General features: G+C 40.7%; 1 pseudogene; it reads left to right on the plus strand.

Moving 5' to 3' along the window:
- Window positions 1-975: 975 nt before the first annotated feature.
- Window positions 976-3,432, plus strand: LOC117012831 (cell division control protein 42 homolog; annotated as a pseudogene).
- The last annotated feature ends 7,681 nt before the right edge of the window (window positions 3,433-11,113 follow it).

Genomic DNA, 11,113 nt, shown 5'->3' on the forward strand with positions numbered 1-11,113 from the left:
GTGCCCGGGGAGACTGGTGGTACCCTAAGAAGTCCAGGAAGTCTGGCTGTGCCCAGAAGTACTGGTGGTGTCCTGAGAAACCCTGGCTGTGCCTGGGGAGACTGGTGGTACCCTAAGAAGTCCAGAAAGTCTGGCTGTGCCCAGAAGTACTGGTGGTGCCCTGAGAAACCCTGGCTGTGACCAGAGAGCTTGGCTGTGTCCAGGAAATAGCATTCACCTCCAGGCTGCTCGCACAGGGCCCCTCGCGGAAGACGCTTGTCGCGTAGATTGTGAGGCGAGAGCCTGTAGGGGTGGAGTGTGGGGACAGAGCCCCAAAAAGCAGTTTCCAGGCTCTCGGCCTCACATAGAAAGGTGCTGGCTCAGGTAGTAAATGGCCATCGACTGATCAAATGGCCATCAGCTGTGGCTAGTTGGCCGTCAGCTGTAACCAGTGAGCCATTGGCCATGAATATAACTGCCGTGGCGAGGCTAGCAGGAAAAAGGGGGGAGCTAGCAAGAAGATGGTGGCTGAGCCTGCAAGCAGCACAGTGAGGGTCGAGAATTGTGTTGCTCCTGGTTCCTGTGTCTCCAACCCAGCCACCAGCGAGAGTATAGTGGTGTGACTCCCCTACCTATGGCTCCGTGGGTGTTCCTTTTTGGCCTAGCCATATCCTGCGTTCTTGTGTGGGGAGTGGGAGCTAAGACCCTACAGGCCGCCCCGCACGACACATGGCGAAGTCGGCAGGATCCCCTGCACTACACTCCCTCTTATAAAACACATACCTACCGAAATGAGAAAACTGTTCCTAGGTGGGTTCTACAGAAACAATGACATGAAGTTGTGGTGCAAGATGATTATTGGGGATAACACCATGATGGGAGGAGGTGGAAGCAAGATTGACAGAGAGGGAACTGTGATGCAGCTTGACCAAACCTAGGCCATCCCAGCAGAAAGCTCTGGAACAAAACATCAGAGTTGACTCACATTGAGCCAAAATGCCTCAGCTCACTCACCTGATAAGCTGCCCGGGAAGGCGTGATCCTGGGCGTCTTACAGAGCTCTCTTGGGCTGAGGTCCGAGGAGCAGAGAGCAGGAGGCTGACTGACAGGGCTGCACGGCTTCTTCCCAAGGGCTACGAGCAGCACATCTCAGAGGCAACTACAGCAACTTTTTGGGAAACTTAGGAGTCGGGCTGTAAATTTCTATCATTATCAATGAATGTCATGTCCATTGTTTCACATAAAAGTATTTTAATACTGTACTTAAAGTGACAAATTGAAGACTGGAAGATCGTGTAGTGTAGTGGGTCTTGTGGGTTATGTGGAGCTGGCAGGAACAATGTCTAAAATCATATGTAAATTTGATTGTCAGTGCTCAAGGAAAACTGTTTCAATGAGAAATACATACGTGGAAATTTTACTGGACTTTGTAGAGATGGTGCCAGTATAATGCTAGGGAGAAAGTCTAGCATTTCAGCCAAATTTTTATAAAACTTTCAAACATTTCATTTGACACTTAGGCACTATATTCAGTTATCGCTGGATGATGCAACAAATTTGCAAATCAAGTAAGTCACTTTAATTAAATCTTTCCTTGAAAAACTTTATATTTACCCAATGCCAAATAAATAGCAGTGAGAATGAAATAAAATACCTGAAAGCTGGGAATGAAATAATGACAGTTGGATGAAGAATTGGACTTTCATAGGTAGCCTGCTACCCTAGAATGATAAAGCAGTTAAACAATTCTATCAATCCTCTACTGTAGAGTTTAACAAAAAATGGTAAAATAGAAGTGGCTGAATAAGTAATAAATAAATAAATTTAAGAGTTTGGATTTAATAAATTATATATTATAACAGAAAAGTCAATACTTTACAAGAATATTGTTGAAACTGATAGATCAATTCAATGGTCCTAAAAGCTTTGAGGACTCCTGAAGCTCTCTGAGACATTTCAGGGGTTCTGTGAGGTCAAAACTATTTTCATAAAATCACAGAGATATGAATTATCTTTTCCACTGTGTCAGTATTGGCACTGATGATGCAAAAGCCACTTTTCTCACTAAATTTGTTTTGGAAAGTAGTTGTTTCATAATGTTATTTGTGTTAATTTACAATGGACTTATTGTTGTTATCTTTAAACAGATTAAGAATAAACATATTTTGAACTCCTTAGTTTTTATTTTTAATACAGTAAATATGTCAGGGGTCTTAAGACTAAAAAAGTTTGAGAAATTCTGGGTTAATGAAGGAAATGATAAAAGTGACTGAATACATAAGGTTAAGTAAGGTAAACAATGAAAAGAGAGTGGAAAAAAGAAAAAAATAAAGAGATGTGATATGCTATTAGAAATAAAACAGGCCAACTTCTCCCAGCTGAGAAGCTGAGATCATCATCGGATTTGAAATACTTAAAGTGGATAGAAAACTGTTTCAGCAGTGCAGACATTAAGTGTGTTGTTATGGGTGATGGTGCCGTTGGTAAAACATGTCTCCTGATACCCTACACAACAAACAGATTTCCAGCTGAGTGTGTGTCACCTATTTCTGACAACTATGTAGTCACAGTTATGATTGGTGGGGAGCCATATACTCTTGAACTTTCTGATACCGCAGGGTAAGAGGATTATGATAGATTACGACCACTGAGTTACCCACAAACAGATGTATTTCTAGTCTGTTTTTTAGTGGTCTCTCCATTCTCATTTGAAAATATGAAACAAAAGTGGGTGCCTGAGATAACTCACTGTGGGGACAGAGCCAGGAGTGCAGTTTCCAGGTTCTTGCCTTCATGAGGAAAGGTGCTGGCTCAGGCAGTAAATGGCCATCAACTGTGATTGGATGGCCATCAGCTGTATCCAGTGAGCCATTGGCCACTAATATAACTGCTGTGGCTACACTAGCAGCAAATGGGGGCTAGCAAGAAGATGGTGGCTGAGCTAGCAAGAGCGGATTACAGTTAGCACAGCGGATTGCAGCTAGCAAGTGAGGTTGGTTGGCAGAGAGAAGTGGACGGCAGGTTGTGGATCATGTGGCTCCTGCTTCCTGTGTCTCCAATCCAGCTGCCAGCGAGAATATAGTTTGGTATGACTCCCATATCTATGGTTCCCTGGGTGTTCCTTCTTGGCCTCACCATATCCTGCGTTCCTATGTGGGGAGCGGGACCAGAGACCCCAGAAGAGACCCCGCCTGACACCCTGCATGACACTCACCAATGTCCAAAGACTCCTTTCTTGCTTGATGGGACCCAAATTGATCTCAGAGATGACCCTTCTACTACTGGGAAACTTGCCAAGAACCAATAGAAGCTGACCAGTGACCTGAAGGCTGTCGGGTGTGTGGAGTGTTCTGCATTTACATAGAAAGCCCTAAAGAATGGATTTGACAAAGCAATATTGGCTGCCCTGGTACCTCCAAACCCAACATAAGCCGCAGGTATGTGCTGTTATGAACATTTCTCCAGAGCCCTTTCTGCACATCTGGTCTTGGCAGTATACTAAAAGCCATGTTTAAATCAAACTAAAGATTAAAAATTAAAATTCATTTTTGCAGTAATGACAAATTCCCTGCCCCTATTCTCATGCACTCACATGAGACAAGGCTTGGAGGTATGGCCCTTTACCCACCTCAGTACTAGTTAATTTTGCATATTGTCAGAAAAGGGATCAGTACTAGTTTTTATTTTGCTGTTTCAAAACAAAACAAAAAAAATTTTTGTTTTAATTTAAAGCAAAGCATGCTTGTGTTGACTCCGTAACAGACTAATTCAGGTTGTTGAAGCTGCTCCTGGGTTTCACTCCAAAGAGTAATCTGGGACATCTGATTTTGTTTTTGCGTTTTTTTTTTTCCTGAGGGTAAGATGTGTGTGTGTGGTTTGTTTTTATTTAGTCATTAAAAACAAAATTCATTAGCCGTTAGCTCTTAAGAGGAGAAGGATGGAGTGATTCTTCATTCCACTTCCTAGATCTCGTTTAGAAAACATGCTCCCCTTGGTGTTCTTAGGAAGTATAGTAAATGCCTCATTTAATAACATACCCCTTTTTGAAAGTTGCCTTTTCTCTCCACCCTTGAGCAGGTCCAGTATTTGATGAAAGTGGGTGGAAACTATCTTGCCCCTCCTCTTTTCCAGGATGCACTATATATGTGAGTGCGACTTTTAAGGAAATTTGTTAGCCATTTGCTGATTTTGTTTTTGAAGTTAATTTCTAACTTCTTTCACTGATAAATGAAGAAAAGTATTGCACCTTTTGAAATACACCAAATGGATTGAATATGTAGTTAAAAAAACATTTCCTCCTTGTCAGTCATCGTCTTATATGCTTAGCATGGATGTGCTGCTTAATAGTGTATGATAAGGTGTTCCTAGAATACAGCTGGAGACCTGGCATATATGAGGAGTGGTGCTAGAAGACATGTCTGTGGGATGATTCACATCCACTTTCAAGTTATGAGGATGGAGATCTGCTTTGTTAAGAAGCCAGGGATGGGGTGGGGCTGGGGAGAACATTTAACAACACAGGGACCTTCAGAGGAATCTCCTAATTTCTGTTTTGCATGAGGAACCCTAGATCAGTGAATTGAGGCTCTCTAGTTTAATAAAAATCATGAGTTTTATGGAGACCCTTCATATGTGTTAATAGGGATTTTATCAGCTTATTTTGGTTGCAGTTTCCAATTTTTAAAAATGTTTAGGTAATCTTCTCCATGTTTCCCAAATCGGAATGCTTGTAGATTCATTAGCATTGACCCAATGTTTTCTCACGTCTCAATTCTTTGTATATGCATTCTTTTCAGATGTATTAAACGAACAAAAGCCCTTTAAAAGAAATAAAACAAAGTATCAATTCTAAAAGAAATTTTTAGGTTGTTTAATTATATGAAAATGAACTTATTATTTAATGACTTATTATTTCACAATCATTTAAAAGTGAAAATTATACTAAACTTTTAAATCTTTCCATTTTTCAAATTTTGAAACTTGTCCAAATGATGTCTTAGCCCCATGGAGTGAAAATGAACAAAAATTAATAAAATTATGCCAACTAATTAAATAAGACATACCAAATAAATTATTTTACATATACTTGATAATAAAGATACTGAATATATTTTAAAGTTCTGACATTATTACAAGGATTAATAAAGGAATCAGAGCCATGAACAATATAGTTAATATTAAAAGATATTATCTACATATTAAAAATATAAGTCATCTTGTGACTTTAAATTTAATGGAGAAATCATAAGAAGAATTTGTTATAGCTCCCTATTGTTAAACCATGCTTCATACAGAGCCCTCATTTAACTAGCGACAGCGACATCAGACAAATGGTCACCCAACAATTTCAAGATATTAACAGATTATTTAGGAATTATCAATCATTTAATAAATAATTTGTGCTGCATCTTCTATGTGTTGGTAAGAAGCTTTATAGGATATGATGTTTAGTTTACTCAGAGAATGAAATAGAATGATTGAGATTATTTATTTGTATATTAACATATAATATTGTTCAATGTTGTTTATACAGTATTAAAACATTGTTAAATATTTTTTTCTCTTTCTTCTGCCCCTCTCCCCACTCCGGTTCAAGCCGTTGTTCCTCAGTCTAGTTGTATAGGACACAGCTCCCTGGCCCATGCTGGTATTATGAGCTTTGTGCTCACCCTGGCTAAGGCCAGCAGTCATCGGTGGACAGCTCACAGCAGCTCTCACTGGCTGCCGGCCAATCACGCTGGCTGCTGGCCACTCACGCTGGCCACTGACCACGGCAAACAGCAACCCACAGCAACCCACGGCAGCCCACGGCAGCCCACGGCAGCCCACGGCAGCCCATGATGGTTGGTAGCCATTCATGCTGGCTGCTCATGCACATGGTAGCCAGTGGTAACACACAGCAGCTCGCTGCAGCTCATGCCAGCCTCTCACAGCAGCCCAGCTCCAGGGAGAGCTGTTGTTCACAGTCTTAGCTGTAGAGGGCGCAGCTCACTGGCCCATGTGGGAATCGAACCTGCGACATCGGCGTTAGGAGTACCGCGTTCCAACAACCTGAGCTACCAGGCCAGCCCTTGTTAAATATTTTTAACCTCACCCCAAATACTAGAAAGATTTGGTCAGTCCTCAGTAGCCCCTCAACGATGAAAATTGTTTCAATAATGTATTGCTATTTTGCAAAACTTCAAACAAGAAACTTTTTCTTTTTTTAATTGTTCATGATTCTGTGGATCAGGAATTTGGATAGTGCCCATCAAAAATGGCTTCATCTCTGCCCCACCCAGTATGGACAATGGTGGCTCAATTGGGACTGGAGGATCCAAGACAGCCTCACTGAAATGTCTGACGCGTCTCCCAGCTCATGGCTTGAATAGCTGGGACTGGCTGGGAGCCAGGCCTCTTCTTGTGGGGCAGGCTGGATTCACTCAGAGATACCCTTATGGCCCCACCCAAAAGGGTAACACTATTCCAACTTCTAGATTTAGTTTTGTATGGTTTGTTTGGGTCTTTAACGCAGCATTATGTATGGAAGAATCTTTCAAGTTGTTGTTACCTGCAGTTGTCATTCACATTGCTACTCAGGAATGAATACCAATCACATGGTATGAAGAACCCACAACGTATTCATTCTGCTATTGATAAGCACTTAAGTTGTGTCCAGTTTATGTGTATTGCAAAGAGTACTGCTATGAGCCCTCTAGGACACGAATTTGGTGGATAGATGTATACATTTGTTTGGTGTCTACATAACAGTGGAATTGCTGGGTAACAGTGCACATACTCAGCACTAACTGACCCTCACAAAGTGAATTCCAAATTGGTTTTATCACCAGCCTCATACGAGAGTTCTAGTTGCTCTGCATCCACACCAACACTTTCGGTATGGTCAGCCTTTTTATTTGGTGGGTGTGACAGGACAGTCTTCGCCTTTTCCTGGAAGGTTGTAAGCTGCATTATACAAGTCAGGGAAATCCCAAGGTGCTGGCGTCAGGGACAGAGAAGCAGCCACCTCACCTCTGGAGTCATAGGAGCAGCCCTCAGGAATGGCAACTTCCTGGCAAATGGTTGGACAGATGGTGATTTGAAAATCAGTGGAAGTTAACTTAGGGATGTGGGTGGTGGTTTTTTCTCTTGCTTCCCTCAGAGTCTCTTCAGGACACCTGGATCCACATCCTGATTCCTTCCTGCTTTGTTTCTCTGTACCCTCATCATCACACACCCAGAATTCAGCTCCAGACACTGCAGCGCATCAGTCATTTCCCAAATACACCCACCCCTTCACACCTCTGAAATCTGGTTGATGTTGTAATCCTTCTGTCTAGCATGACTCTTCTCTATAAAAACCCTTCTTGTTCTTAAAAGCCCAAATCAAATGTCACCCTCTCTGCAAATTTCTCCAGGATTCTCCAGTCCTTCCTGGATCTCCTTGCTGCAAGTTCCCTGGACCTTGCATCGTCTTTGCATCTGCTGTCCCTGGGCCTAGAAGCCTCTTCCTTCCATATGGCCCTTCACTGCCTTCTCATCTATTTTACCCATTTGTCTCTCAAGTGTCTGTCTCCTCCTACTAGAAAGTAAGCACTGGGAGGGCTAGGATATGTGTCTGCTTTGGTTATTGCTCTAGCCCCCATGCCTAGAAAGTTGCCTGACACACAGTAAAGGCTCAGTTTGTTGAAGGAATAAATCATCTCTTGATTTACCTGTCATGCAGTGACTCGGGCTTCCCACAAGCCAGGGTGATGTATTGAAAGCAGAAGTACAAGTAGAAGCTATTAATCATATCTGGATGAATTCAGATGAGGCTAAAATGGTGTTTCAGGTGAATCTGGAAAGTGAGTCAGGGGTACACAAGGAAGAAAGCCTTTAAAGGTAGAAATGGGAATGGTGGCAGCATTTTAGGAAAACAATCTGGAAAAAATCCATTACATTTAAAAATCCATTTGACTTAGCCGTAGCAACCCACTCCTGGGAATCTGTTCCAAGAAATAAAAGCACCAATACATAAAGAATAAATGTAACATAGCAGGTCAAGTCAGCAGCTTGTACCCAGGTCCAACAACTGTAAATAACCTGGTGGGGCTGGAGTACAGGGACTGAGTAGGGGACGAAGATGAAGCTAGGAAGGTAATGGAGGGATACAGCATTTCTTCATTCAACACATATTTATTTAATACCTGAACAAGAGACAGGTTTGGGAGTCATCAGTGAATGTGTGGGAGATAAAGCAGTGAGAAAGGTTGAGGCAATAGAGACAAGAGAGAGGAGGATGGACCCTGGGGACACCAATATAAATTTTGAAAGGAAGCGGGAGCCATTGAAGCACTGGTGGGAGAGTGTTGTTTTTTTTCAGGGTTCCTATGCTTTCATTTTTTAAAATTTTTATTTTTTAAATTTAAGCATAATTGGCATATAACATTATATTAGATTCAGGTGTACAACATAATGATTCAATATTTGTATATATTGTGACATGATCACCACAATAAATCTAGTTAACATCTGTCACCATACAAAACTTACAAAAATTTTTTGTGATAACTTTTAAGGTTTACTCTCTTAGCAACTTTCAAATATGCAACACAGCATTATTAAATGTAGTCACCATGATATACATTACATCCCATAACATTGATTTTATAACTGGAAGTTTGTAGCTTTGACACCTTCACCCATTTTGCCCATACCCCACCCTGGTGGGAGGGTATTAAGAAATCTTCCCTGATTTACTTGTTTGTAATATTGTCTTTACTTATAATAAAAGCAATAGGAATTCATTGTTGAAAATTTTGAAAATACAAGGAACATCCAGTCTTGGCATCTCGTAGTTTTTTTTGCCAGATATGTTTACAATTGAAAAAAATGAGAGAGATATTGATAATGTGTCTGAGTACCTCTATTTTTGTATGTTTTACCATTTTAAAGTTTATTTGTGAAATCACTTAGGTAGATTTTCAAAAAAAGTATAAATTATATTTTACTATACATGCTAAGGCTTTTCTTCCCTATTCCCCTTTTCATTTTTCTTCTACTTTTGCTCACCTCCCCCTTTCTCGTTTCCCATGAGACACATGTTAACTTTTTACCTATTATGGAGTTTCCCCATGTAAATACAATCATATAGAAACACATATAAACAGATGCTTATAAACATGTATGTGAAAAATACCCTTCCCATACATGTCCAAGTTTGACAAACATGGGATCATATGATATACACTTTCTTGCATTTTGCTATTCTCACATGTTACCTGATGGAATTCCTTCAAGTTAACTGGAGCAAATCTAGTTAACCCTTTTTAATGGTTGCATAATAGTCCACGGTGTGGATGCAACAGAATATATTCAATCATTCTCTGTTGATGGACAGTCACCATTTCCTGTTGTATGTGTGTGTGTGCATGAGTATGTTTATTTGCTGCTATAAACGATATGCTATGTTACATTTATTCTTTATGTATTGGTGCTTTTATTTCTTGGAACAGATTCCCAGGAGTGGGTTGCTACGGCTAAGTCAAATGGATTTTTAAATGTAATGGATTTTTTCCAGATTGTTTTCCTAAAATGCTGCCACCATTCCCATTTCTACCTTTAAAATTTTTGCCAGTCTAATGGCAACATTTCATTTTTCTTTAATGTGCTTTTCCCTAGAAACTAAAGAATATGCACATTTTTTCTTATTTTTTGTAGGCCATTGGGTTTTCTCTTTCGTGATTTGCCTATTTTAATATTTGGCAATATGTCAGAGCTCTTTGTAGATGTGAGATAATAGAAAATATATGAGGTCTGACAATTAGGTTACAAACTTGCCACGGTGTGCTTATGTTGGCAGCACTGTACAAACAGCTCAGTAAGTTTTCATAACCTTGGTATATCAGTGTCTCACAGCTGTGTTTGTGTGGACGTGTGGCGGTGTCTTGCTGAGTGGCGTTCATTATTGTTGTTGCATGTTTTTGTGTGCCATCGCGAGAACGTCTAAGGTTGAATTAGAGCAATGAACAAACATTAAATTTCTTGTTAAACTTGGCAAGAGTGGAAGTGAAATCAGGGACATGTTAGTCTAAGTTTATGGGGATAATGCCATGAAGAAAATGGCAATGTACAAATGGATTAAACATTTTTCTGAGGGGCGAGAAAGCGTCACTAATGAAGAGAGGTCAGGGCGGCCAGTAACGAGCAGAACTGACAAAATCATTGCAAAAATTGTGCATCAGAATCATCAGCTGACTGTGAGAAGCATAGCAGACCAAATAAACATCGACAGAGAAACAGTTAGGAAAATCTTAACTGAAAATCTTGGCATGAGAAAGATGTGTGCAAAAATTGCCCTGACGGAGCTCACCGATGAACAAAAGCAAAGGAGAATCAAAGTTTGCCAAGACCTTTTGGAGAGGCAAGACAATGTTTTGGGCCATGTTATCACTGGTGATGAAACATGGGTGTACCAATACGACCCTGAAACAAAGCGTCAAATGGCACAATGGAAGTCAGCCAATTCTCCTTGACCAAAAAAGTTCTGTCAGTCCAAATCAAGAGTCAAAACGATATTGCTAACCTTTTTTGATATCAGAGGGATTATTCATTATGAATTTTTACCAGCTGGACAAAGAGTTAACCAAACTTACTATTTGGAAGTGCGGAAAAGGCTATGTGAAAAAGTTAGATGAAAACGACCTGAACTTTTTGCCAACAATTTGTGGCTCTTGCATCACGACAATGCACCAGCTCACACAGCACTGCCTGTGAGGGAGTTTTAAGCCAGTAAACAAATAACTGTATTGGAATACCCTCCCTACTCACCTGGTCTGGCTCCCAGTGACTTCCTTCTTTACCCAAAGATAAAGGAAATATTGAAAGGAAGACATTTTGATGACATTCAGGACATCAAGTGTAATATGACGATAGCTCTGATGGCCATTCCAGAAAAAGAGTTCCAAAATTGCTTTGAAGGGTGGACTAGGTGCTGGCATCAGTACATAGCTTCCCAATGGGAGTACTTCAAAGGTGACCATAGTGATATTCAGCAATGAAGTAGGTAGCACTTTTTGTAGAATGAGTTTGCGAACTTAATTGTCAGACCTCATGTATATTGATCTCTGCTGATCTCTGCCTCCGGTTCCTGACACAGGGCTCCTAAAACCCT

Source organism: Rhinolophus ferrumequinum, chromosome 21, assembly GCF_004115265.2.
Source record: "Rhinolophus ferrumequinum isolate MPI-CBG mRhiFer1 chromosome 21, mRhiFer1_v1.p, whole genome shotgun sequence".
Classification (NCBI taxonomy): Eukaryota; Metazoa; Chordata; class Mammalia; order Chiroptera; family Rhinolophidae; genus Rhinolophus; species Rhinolophus ferrumequinum.